Below are 12318 nucleotides of genomic sequence, written 5' to 3' on the forward strand. Positions count from 1 at the left end.
GTTGTCCCTAGACCTGGCGCATCGGCAAACAATCCGATGTCTCCGAAATCAACGGTTTCCCTCAAAAAGCATCAAATTTTCCTTAGCATACTATGAAAGCTTGATGAACACCGCGACGCCATACGTCAGGCAGCTACCACGTGGGTGAGAAACGGCTGGACTATTCAATTGCAAACCTTCTTTGAACTAGAAAATGATCATTTCGAGCAATCCTGATATTATTTAGTCGAATTCAGAATCTTTGCATAGCAAATTTGTATTTTTTTTTGCAAATATTTCAACCACGTGGTAGCTGCCTGACGTATGGCGTCGCGGTGTTCATCAAGCTTTCATAGCATGCTAAGGAAAATTTGATGCTTTTTGAGGGAAACCGTTGATTTCGGAGACATCGGATTGTTTGCCGATGCGCCAGGTCTACGGACAACGAATCCATATGCTCTCTTCGGGAAAAGTGTTCTCCAGACCATTCCCCATAGGCCTGACCATACCAGAAGTTGGCGCGTTATTTTCCCAGACCTGTAGGAGTGTTTGAACAAAATTTCCAATTTTCCCATAGTAATTCCCATTTAAACTTTAACCCTGATGCGCGCAGCCAGTTTACAACCAAATGAGCTGATATTTGGCATGAAAGTCCCTATGGGAATGCCCTACAAGGGGAACCATACTAAAACTTGATCCGAGAACTTTTTGAAAAACGTACCCACCCTAATGTATATCATATCAGCAATTCCATTTGAAAAGAGCCTAAACCAAAAAAAAAGTTCTCCGATCGGGCTCAAAATTTTTCTGGGGGTTCCTTGGCCAAAATAATTAGACCCGTATTTTTTTGTTTGGCCATGAGGGTGGCCTACATCGTGCTAGGTTGGTTCAAAAAATGGCAATTTTCGTCATTTTTCGCAAAAACCACTTTTTTCTAAAAATCATATCTCCGCGCCATTTCATCCGATTTTAGCTGTCTTAGACGCAAAGAAAGGTGATGAGTTTGGCTATTTGGGAAAAATAGTAAAGTTCCAAAAATCTAGCTTAACTATTGAAAAGTCGTATGAAAACTTAAAATGGCGTTTTGACCGTGTCTGGACCAAAGAGCCTATGTCTGAAAATATTTTTATCGGATTCCTCGGAAAATTTCACATAACATATCAAAATTGGCGATGTCGAACCGTACGTTTCCGAGATATGATTTTTTGAAAAAAACTGCGTTTTTCGACGCGCCACGCGCAAAAACGGGAAAATGACGAAATCGGCAAAAAATCAACTTTTTCCACTAAAACTGCGATAACTTTAAAATTTCAGCGATGACCTATAGATGTTATGGTACCAAAAGTTGCGTCTCTCAATTACGAAAATTTTGGTACCCAGACATGTATAGGTCATCGCTGAAATTTTAAAGTTATCGCAGTTTTAGTGGAAAAAGTTGATTTTTTGCCGATTTCGTCATTTTCCCGTTTTTGCGCGTGGCGCGTCGAAAAACGCAGTTTTTTTTTTCAAAAAATCATATCTCCAAAACGTACGGTTCGACATCGCCAATTTTTGTTATGTTATGTGAAATTTTCCGAGGAATCCGATAAAAATATTTTCAGACATAGGCTCTTTGGTCCAGACACGGTCAAAACGCCATTTTAAGTTTTCATACGACTTTTCAATAGTTAAGCTAGATTTTGGAACTTTACTATTTTTCCCAAATAGCCAAACTCATCACCTTTCTTTGCGTCTAAGACAGCTAAAATCGGATGAAATGGCGCGGAGATATGATTTTAGAAAAAGTGGTTTTTGCGAAAATGACGAAAATTGCCATTTTTGAACCACCCTAGCACGATGTAGGCCACCCTAATGGCCAAACAAAAAAATACGGGTCTAATTATTTTGGCCAAGGAACCCCCAGAAAAATTTTGAGCCCGATCGGAGAACTTTTTTTTTGGTTTAGGCTCTTTTCAAATGGAATTGCTGATATAGTATACCAATACTCTCATGATAGTTGAAATTTATCCATAAAACTTACTTAAAACACAATACACGACTGCCAGAATAACTCTGGAGTGTTAGTGGGCACTTCCGGGTAACCTGGAACCAGTTCTCGGGTACCCGATGAACGGCCAACTTGAATTTTTTTGTTGAAAACCCATCATGTTGCATATAAAACTTCATGAAATTAAAAGATATGTCCATCTTTGGTAATGCCGTTGTTCGCTGAGCCATCCTGGCTAATCTGGAACCGGTTACCGGTGGCCCCTTGGGGACACTTCCGGAATGTGAGAGAAACCCTATCATCCGACATATCAAACTTCATGGAATTGAAAGATATGTCAATTTACGGTCATGCCGTTGTTCGCTGACCCATTCTGGTCAATCTGGAACCGGTTATTGGTAGCCCCTTGGGGACACACTCGGAATATGAGATAAACCCTGTCATCCGACATATCATACTTCATGAAATTGAAAGATATGTCAATCTACGGCCATATCAATGTTCGCTGACCCACCGATTTCTGGTGGCCACAGTGACCATATCCGGTTTTCCAGGTCGGTTTTGGAAAGGGGACGATCTAAGCTTTCATTTGTGACTAAAAGAAATCGGTTGAAAACTGGATTTTTGATGATTTTTATATGTTGGGGTCGAAAGGGACCCCAATACCTTATGTGTGATTTTTGTTAATACCAAGGGAAGGTCAAACATTGAAATTGAATAAGTGTTTTTAAAAGCATTTAACACCAATTTAGTTGTTTGTCAATCATAAGGCTGGTACATATTTTATTAAAAGTTTTTGTCACCCCCCCCCCCCTTCCCCCCTTCAAAGTTGGTACAAAAAATCAGGGGGCAAGCAAATGTTTTTTTTTTTCAAAAAAAACTTGAACATCTTAGGACTTTTGATTTTCTCAACAGTATTTATGGTTAATCAAGCCTGAAAATATATTCCTCGAAAACAAAAAGAAAATTTCATAAAAGTTTGTCAGAGGAACTTGGAATATTTGACCTCTATTTGATATCACCGCAACTATTGATCCAAATTTCACTGACGAAATACGTAAGATTTCAAATTTCAAATGAATCATTTTTTTAAGATGAAGACATTATTATGCCATTTTTGAAAAATTGTCTTACATCTAAAATTAGGATAACATTTTTATTGGAATGATCAGAAGATTTTACGATGGGAATTTGGAGACCACTTTTCTGTTCCCAATATTCAAAGTTTCGTAGACAAATGTAAAGGAAATGTTTGTTTAAGAGATAAAATAAGAGGACAGCAATCAAAAGTACTATAAAAACGGTGCAATTTTTCAATGTTTGTTTTAAATTCTATTGGATGTTATATCCAATTTCGTTTTGAAAAATAAAGTGTTTTTTATCAAAAATGTTCAAAAACTGTGTTTTGAACATCAAGCATTCAAAATTGGTAACATCGTATTGTATTTTTCAAATCAAAACCGAATTATGACTTCTTCGGATTTTGGAATGTACCCTACAAAGTGTTTTTTTTCTTCTTAAAATTATTTTTACTACCCTATAAATTCAAAAAAATCAATTCAATTCAAAAAATTACAAAAAATAATCAGTGTTCAGAATTTTGGAGAACCATTCTACTCTCATATTTTCAAAAAGTTTGTTGCCGTACAGTAGCATATTTTTTTGTTCAGAAAAACATATATTTTGTCATTTAAGAGGCAGTATTTGTAAATATTGCTCGATTTGTTCTAGAGGTCGTATCGAGGTGCTCCGATTTGGATGAAACTTTCAGCGTTTGTTTGTCTATGCATGAGATGAACTCATGCCAAATATGATCCCTCTACGACAAAGGGAAGTGGGGTAAAACGGGCTTTGAAGTTTGAGGTCAAAAAAACATGAAAAATCTTAAAATTGCTCGCATTTCCGTAAAACTTCATCAATTCCAACTCTCTTAGATGCATTCGAAAGGTCTTTTGAAGCACTTCAAAATGTGCCATAGACATCCAGGATTGGTTTGAAATTTTCTCTCAGCTTTTGCAAATTACTGTCAAAAATTGATTTTTTTAAAACCTTAATATCTTTTTTTAACAGCCTCCAACACCCATACTCCCATATGTCAAAAGATAGGCAATTTCATGGACTATAAGCCTATGGTATTGGCCAATCACAGTTTTTCTCATAGTTTTTTCGATTTTTCTACAACAAACAATTTACAACGTTAGTTTTTGCCCTGTAGGCCTCCATAACGGCACTTTTTGTTCTCAATTTTGTTATATTCGGAATCCTCGGACAATTTCACGTAAGTTAGAAGTATTGGAATTGTAATTTAGGTTTTAAAAAAATAATTAAATAAAACATTTTTTAAAAAAGAAATAGATTTTATTTACCCTATGATCAATACGTCAAATGCTGTATCAAGTAGGCGAAAACCTGTTCTACCCCTAATCCAACAAATTGATAAAACATGTTTTAACTCATTCTAAATGGCAATTTTTCCAATCAAATTGACAACTCCACTACTTCTAATTTACGTGAAATTGTCCGAGAATTCCGAATATGACAAAATTGAGACCAAAAAAAGCCGCTATGGAGGCCTACAGGGCAAAAACTAACGTTGTAAAATGTTTGTTGTAGAAAAATCGAAAAACTATGAGAAAAACTGCGATTGGCCAAAAAGTTAATACCGTAGGCTTATAGCCCATGAAATTACCTATCTTTTGACCTTTTGAGGCTGTTGGAAAAAGATATTAAGGTTTTAAAAAAATCTATTTTTGACAGTAATTTGCAAAAGCTAAGAGAAAATTTCAAAACAATCCTGGATGTCTATGGCACATTTTGAAGTGCTTCAAAAGTCCTTTCGAATGCATCTAAAAGAGTTGGAATTGATGAAGTTTTACGGAAATGCGAGCAATTTTAAGATTTTTTGTGACCTCAAACTTCAAAGCCCGTTTTACCCCATTTCCCTTTGTCGTAGAGGGCTCATATTTGGCATGAGTTCATCTCATGTTTAGACAAACAAACGCTAAAAGTTTCAAATAAAAAAAAAATCTCGGTTGGCTTTAAATAATATCTAAAATGTGTCAATGAATCATACAGGATTGATGATTTCTTAGTTTAATGAAATTTTTGAATTTGAACTATAATTTCTTAAACTAAAAAAAAAAAGACGGTCCAAATTTTAAATAAAAATATTCAACAAATTATTTCAACATTTAAAACACATTTTGACCCCATCCAACCCTTAATCACATAACTGGGGCACTCATCAATTTCCGCGGAGCTAACCAGCCAGCGTTGGACCTTTGGAATAAAAAAAAATCGTCTCGCATGTCCAGACGTCCATCGTGTGCCTAGGGCTCATTAGTTGGGGATAACAAATTAATTTTCCTCGCTGGCTGCTGCTGCTGCTGATCCTGTCTTTCCTTCCGTCTTCCGTCATGAACCCTTCAAGGGGCCATTCGTCGTTCGTGCGCGCCCGATCATCATGCAAACGAGGCTTCTGTTCTTGCTGTGGAAGGAGGGGGTGGTGGGATTCAAATTGGCAGGCACGAACCCCCACCTTCCATTTTTTTGAGCAACGATTCCAGCACCGACGTATGACGGATGAAAGTTGGAAAGAAATCCAACACTTTATGTCAATGTTCGTTTCGTTCGGGAAAATTGCTGCTGCTGCTGAGCACTACTTTATTGGGAAAATGGCTCTCCCAGTAACTACATTAATTAATTACCAAGCTTTTAGGACTTGTTTATAGCTGCGACGGGATTCTGCAGACTTAGGGGAGTGTGGGGTAATTTGGACACCCTAAGGAAATTGCTCTGTTACGGGCTGTATGGATATTTTAAAGGAATGTGGATGACAACAGAGGATAAAAGAGACCATATTTGATGGAAAAATGTCATTCATTTCGATAAATTTTGATGAAAACCCCATTTTTATCGCAAAAGTTGAAAGGTGTCCAAATTACCCCCACATTTTTGTGTGGGGGTAATATGAACACCCCTATGGGGTAATTTGGACATGCCTTGTGGGGTAATTTGGACATGCCTTGTGGGGTAATATGGACATACCTTGTGGGGTAATATGAACACCTTTTGTGGGGTAATTTGGACACATGTTGAAGAATAAGTTTAACATTTGATTTTTTGAGCATGTTTTTTATCCTTCAACCTGGTTTTGTAATTGCTTTATATTTTGAAGTGTTGCTCACAATATTTCATCAATGGTTTAAATAATGATTTTGTGATAGAACTTTAATTCAATAGGAAGATAACAAATAGTTCAGTGTAGTATACATAATTTAATCATTAATACTGAAATGATTTAAACATTGATGCTGGATCTGGCACACTATACTTGTTTTTAGTGATTAAGGTATCATTTATGTTTATATAAATCAATCTTTATATAGAATTTATTAGCCTGAAAATATCATTTTTTTAATTTTTACATTCTGTAGCCCTTCAAATTTAAATATTATTGTAAACCAGCATAGAAATTAGAAATGTCAAAGAAGTTAATTAAAAGCAATCAACATTAGAATCTTGTTGAACGCCAAATGTACAGTAATCAGATTTTCATCAATTCGAATATTGGAATAAATTTATCTAAATTAAAAAATAGGGGTTTTGTGAAAGTTCTCATTGCTCACATTCATTTTTGATTGTTTTGACATATTAAATCCCACTAAATTTATCTAAATCCCTTTAAAAACTCATCCAACCATGAAAGTTACTTTTTGTTGCCTGACAGGTAGACTTTCAGGTATGTCCAAATTACCCCACAAGCCATGTCCAAATTACCCCCATAGCATATTCTATCATAAATTGCGATTTTTGATGATAAAAATGGATTTAATTTTTATGCGTACATATCTCAGGCATCGTCCAAGCAACCCCCTTAAACAAAAAATGTCCACTTTTTTGCCATATAACCCCTGCAAAACCTTATTTCCTAACCTTCAAATATTAGAATTTAAGGCAGTGCCAACCGGCCTTTGGAAACTTTTACACATTATACCAAAACTACTTAACCTATTCCAACTTTTTTGGTTTGTCCATACTCCTAGGCCATTACTAGTACTAGCCTTATCACTTAAATTGCCGTTTTCACTTTATATCCGAACAAAACGTGATTTTTAAAGGGGTGTCCAAATTACCCCCACTGTCCATATTACCCCAAACTCCCCTACATCGCAGAGGATATCGTGTCACGCCCAGTTATGAAAGTTATAAAAGCACTTTTGCAGCAGCAGCACCAGCAACTAATTAAGTGCAGTGTTTTAAAAATTCTTTGCCTTTTTATTAGTTTCGTTGCGTTACGGTTTCTGGAGCCCCGGAGCGGGAGGAGATTCGCTTTGATGTTGGATGTTGGTTGTCGCCAAAGTGGCTGGAGCATTTCGGTCGCACTTTTTACCCCCCGAAGATGGAAATTAAATTATACAATGTTGTAGCTGAGGGTGTGTGCGGTGAAGATGTGCGCGCAAGTTAATTAGCGATTTTATAAGTTGTTACGACTTGGCTAGTGACGAAACGCAGCGAGGCCAATTGTCGAATTAATTTTATGTGAAGCGTTTGACGCGTTTTAATTAATTAGCCGACATGGTGGTTGAGTTGTAATTTGGATGTGTGGGAACAAGCTGTCATTGATTTAATAAGGAATCTAGCATATAATTTTAATTTGTTGCGTGATAGATTGCAATGTACCGAATCAGAGAAAGCGTTCCAGAGCAGCCGGAAATAACTTGGGAATAAAATTTATTGATGTTTGGAAATACTAAGCCAATAACATTTTAAGTTATTTATAACACGATTTGCTATTCGTCGTTATGATTTTTTTGTTATTGAATTGTTATTGTGATAACAGGCTACTAACATTTCTAGTTATTCTTGGAACATAACATTGCAATTATTTTTTGTTATTTTAAAAACTAATCCTATCATCCCAATATTAGTTGGAGGTATTCTTCCATAACGTAAAATGTTTTTTCAAAGTTGGTTTGGCTTTCAATCAATAAAAAACGAAGTTGACTTTATAGCTGTCGGCCACCATTGCTAGTACCAACCACTAGTGTCTTCCTTTTATCTACAAGGACTTCGCCGCCCTGGGCTCCTATGTGTATGAAAGTATGGCACGGAGCGACGGCGCCGAATACCCATATTTACACAAAGAATTTTAGAGCGCCCGCCGCGGGATTCGAACCGGCGACCTCTGAATTGTGAGTCCAGTGCGCGGTCCGATTGATCCACACGGGCGGGACTTTCAATCAATATTAGATCAATAACAAATTTTGATATGTTTGTTCTGTTATTCAACTCTTAAGCAAAAATTGATTTTTCAAGAAGAATCCATAACAATTTTTGTTATTTTAGTAGTATTTGTTATTGAAATTGCATGAATTTTGTTATTGCCGTCTGTTCGGGATATCAGATTCGTAAAGAGCAGGCCGTGTAATTTTACGAATTGTCCCTACATTTTTGGCGCTTTATACTGGAGTAATGTTTTTATGTTTTGGGAAAAGTTTTCAAACAATATTTCAAAAATTTTTTTTAGGTTCAAATTTGCTGTCGAGAAGGACTTCAGAGAGAACCTTTTTCAAGTGAGAAAATTTTCTATAATTTTCATTTCAAGATATTGTTTTCTCTACGAAACAATTTTGGGAGCTATCCATACAAAAATGGTACGTAAATATTTGAAAATCTGTAGCTTTGAAAGGAATTTTGATTTTCGGAATATTTCAGAAACACTCAATTTCTCTAAATCCGTATTATTTGATTTAACGAGATTTTTTTAAATGTTTTAGGGGATCAACCTCTCAAACATTTGAGCGTCATGGTTTTTGCCACCGAGTTATGATTTTTTGACAAATAAATGATTCAACAAATCTAAAATTTCTTAAACCTTATATTTTATGTAAAATTCGATTTGCAATCGAAAAGTGCTGTACAGATTTTTTGATAAAGTGCCCCATTTTTTAGTTTGCTGGGTATCAATTTTGTTTGGACAGCTACCAAAATTGTATGAAGACATGTATGGGCGAACCAATGACACAAAATGGCTTCTTTGGTCATAGAGAAGGCCCCTACAAAGTTTGAGCCAATTCATAAAATACAAATAAAATCCATGTCCTGCTAGATTGCTAGTTGCTGAGGAACAGCCTCTTATAATTTAAAATTGATTTAAAATGAGTTTTCCTAAGTTTTTCTAATAAATCTCAAACTCGTAACGGGGTGACTTTGATAGCCGGGTGACTTTGATAGGTTGGGGATTTTTCCGCAAAATAAAGAGTACAAATTAAACACGTACGGAATGGTATTGATTCATACTGACCAAGGTAGAGAAGTGTTCAAATTGCCTCAAGAAGAACTTTTCATAAAATTTTGAAACGATTTAAAAGTTAGTTAACTTTAATTAAGAAAATAATAATGAATTGCATTATTTTAATCTTTTCAAAATATCAAGATTTTCTCAACGAACATGACTTTGAATCCGAAAATGGAATGCATTTTCGGATGCTTTGGACAATTTTACACTAGAAGATGGTAAAATTTCAAGCAAAATTCTGACTTTTGACCAATTTTTCCTAAAATTTACTTGTAATTTGTTTAAAAGCTTATTATGTTAGTTAATTAAATATTTACTTTGTTATATTTTTCTTGAAAACTATATTGGCAACCTTAGTGATGGTATATTTGACGTAAAAATAAAGTTTGAACACCTTAAATCTGATTTTAACACGAATTTTAACTATGATTATCATCGAACCAATAGTTTGTATCACGAGTTAAAAACTGAGGGCTTATAAGATGACAGTCTGATGAACATTGTCTTAAAAGTTATGTTGCAGGATTTTTTTTCGATTTTTTTTTTGATTTTTCGTCTACAACTTTTTTGGTTATTTTTAACAAAAAAAAAAATTTTTTTTCCAGAAACTAAAATACTAAATTTTGCTCCAACCTAAACTAAACTGTTCATATCAGAACATTGGCGAAGACACCAAATCGATCAGAAAATTTCTTCTGTCAAAATACAGATTTTTTTTTATATTCACATAGCCATTTTGTATGACCAGCCCGCACATGGGAGACTGACATGGGAGCAATTTTCTCAAAAACGAGCTTATTTTTACAAATTATTTTTCTGTATTCTTTTTATTTTGAGGCAACATTGTTAGTCCCTTTTCCATGACCAAAGAAGACATTTTGCATCAGTTCGTCCTTCGTCGTCTTAAAATTTTGGCTGCTGTACATTTCAAACTTTATTTTTAGATGTAAAACTCAAATTTGCTCACAGAAATTTCTTTATTGTGCACCATTTTCAAGTTTAAGCCACCTAAATTTGATTTTGTCAAAACCGTGACTTGTTTTAACTGCAGAAGTAATGACCAAAATTTACCATCTCTGATTTTTTTTATTTCGAAAAGATCTGAAAATTAAGTTAAGTTTTCTACACAGCTTAAAAAACTTGGTATTATCACATCTTTTATGTCAGAAAAATGTGTAATTTTACACACTTTGCTGCTGTAATGTCAATTTTTCAGTCTAAATTGAGGTCAAATTACAACATAAAGAGGAAATATTCAACCTTCCAAAATTACACCTTCCAAATTACAACATTTTTTTACTGTGTATGCATCATCCCACCTCAAAAGCGGAAGGTCGTCGGTTCGACCTCTCAACTCCTTGTAATTTTCCTACTGTGAAACAGCTCGAAATTTTTGAAGTTAATGTCAGTGAACGCGTCAGTTTCGTCAAGGTATGATAGATTTGGGATCCCTGAACACGCTCCAATCAACAGAATCGAATTTTAGTGAATTTCATGCTTATAAATAAAATTGTAAATTTCGAGATTAAACAGTACAGAATCTTTGTAAGCAATCATTCGGTGTCACATTTATACCCGAAATTTATGGTTCTACCGATCAGAGCATGTTCAGGTATCCCAAATCTACCATACCTTGTCGAAACAGAAGCGTTTACTGTCATCAACTTCAAAAATGTCGAGTTGTGTTACCCACCGTCCAGAGAATTCGTCCTTATTCAAATAAAATGCAAATGAAATTCAATTTTCACCATTGACGAGCTTTCTCAAACTCGCCTCAAAGTCCCCTTCCTCAAAATCATCTCTTATTAGCCATCCGAACTCATCAGAACTCGTTCATCTACCCCTTTTTTTCCCCCCGGAGATGATGGTCGGAAGAAATTAATTACATCTGAGAGACACCACCACCAGAACCAGAACAGGACATCGGCCGCCACCAGAACGAAGCAGTCAGCTGCGCGTGAAGTGTGCGTGTGGAAAATCTCGTCAACTCAAAGCCGTGTTTCTCAAAACTGTACGGAATGGTTCTCGAGAAGTCGGTGACTGGTTGTGAGATGTCGTTGTAGGGGAGAAATGGGTGCATTACTTTTTGAGAAGCAATTTTTTAAATAGTTACATGAAATCACTCAAATATTTTAATTTTTATCTTGTGTGGTCAGGGTAATTCTCCGCCAACTCACATAGCAGTTACCCCAACCCCTCTTAGATTTTCAAACAAATAAAGGCCAAATGGAGATCCTAAACGGATCAAGATTCCCCTCTTTCTCTAATTCTCAAAATTCAAATAAGCTCCAGCTTATGCTAAAGAGTTCGCACCGTCCGTTCCGTACCGTGTGTGTAATCTTAAAACGCAAACATGTACCAGTGAATGAAGTGTGCTAACGTGTGTGCGCGAACATGGGCCCGCGTACGAGCGAAATTTCCATCTTCAAAGAGCGAGGTGTCAGTTTCCATGTGCCAGGGATCTGCCTTCTGGGGCCGTGTCCAGGGTAACGCCTCGTGGGGAGTCAATTAAGACAAAGACGGGGAGGAGAGAAAACACGACGACGACAGTTCCCACTAATTCAGAGTTTCAGTCGAGAGAGTAGCTGTCGGCAAACTTCCTGCCGGCGAGTGTGACGTTTGATCTTGCGGCTCAAAATTAAATTTAATAAGTCAAAATGTTTACTAATATGCTTCACTAGGGTGTAATATGGTTGTATGGAAAAAAATAAAGTTGTCCAAATTTAACTAGCACAGCAACTTTTTGGTTCCTTATAGAGTCCTTATGAACTCCCCAAAGTTTGGTAACGATTGGTTTAGTCCCCACTTTGCGCAAAGCGATTCAATTTTCCATACAAATTTGTATGGGAAAAATCATTTTTTTGAATTTTGGTATTTAAAAAATCCAAGTTTCACGCTATACTAAAACCGGATTCATATTCGGATGCTCTAGAATGTGCTCTACAACTTTCCCGAAGAGAGTATGGTGCTAACTTGCTCCTATAAAAAGATACAGCGTGTTCAAAACTCGTCTAAAACGTGTTTTTTGATCGAAAAACACGTTTTAGACGAG

This window comes from Culex quinquefasciatus, chromosome 2, assembly GCF_015732765.1.
Source record: "Culex quinquefasciatus strain JHB chromosome 2, VPISU_Cqui_1.0_pri_paternal, whole genome shotgun sequence".
Taxonomy (NCBI): Eukaryota; Metazoa; Arthropoda; class Insecta; order Diptera; family Culicidae; genus Culex; species Culex quinquefasciatus.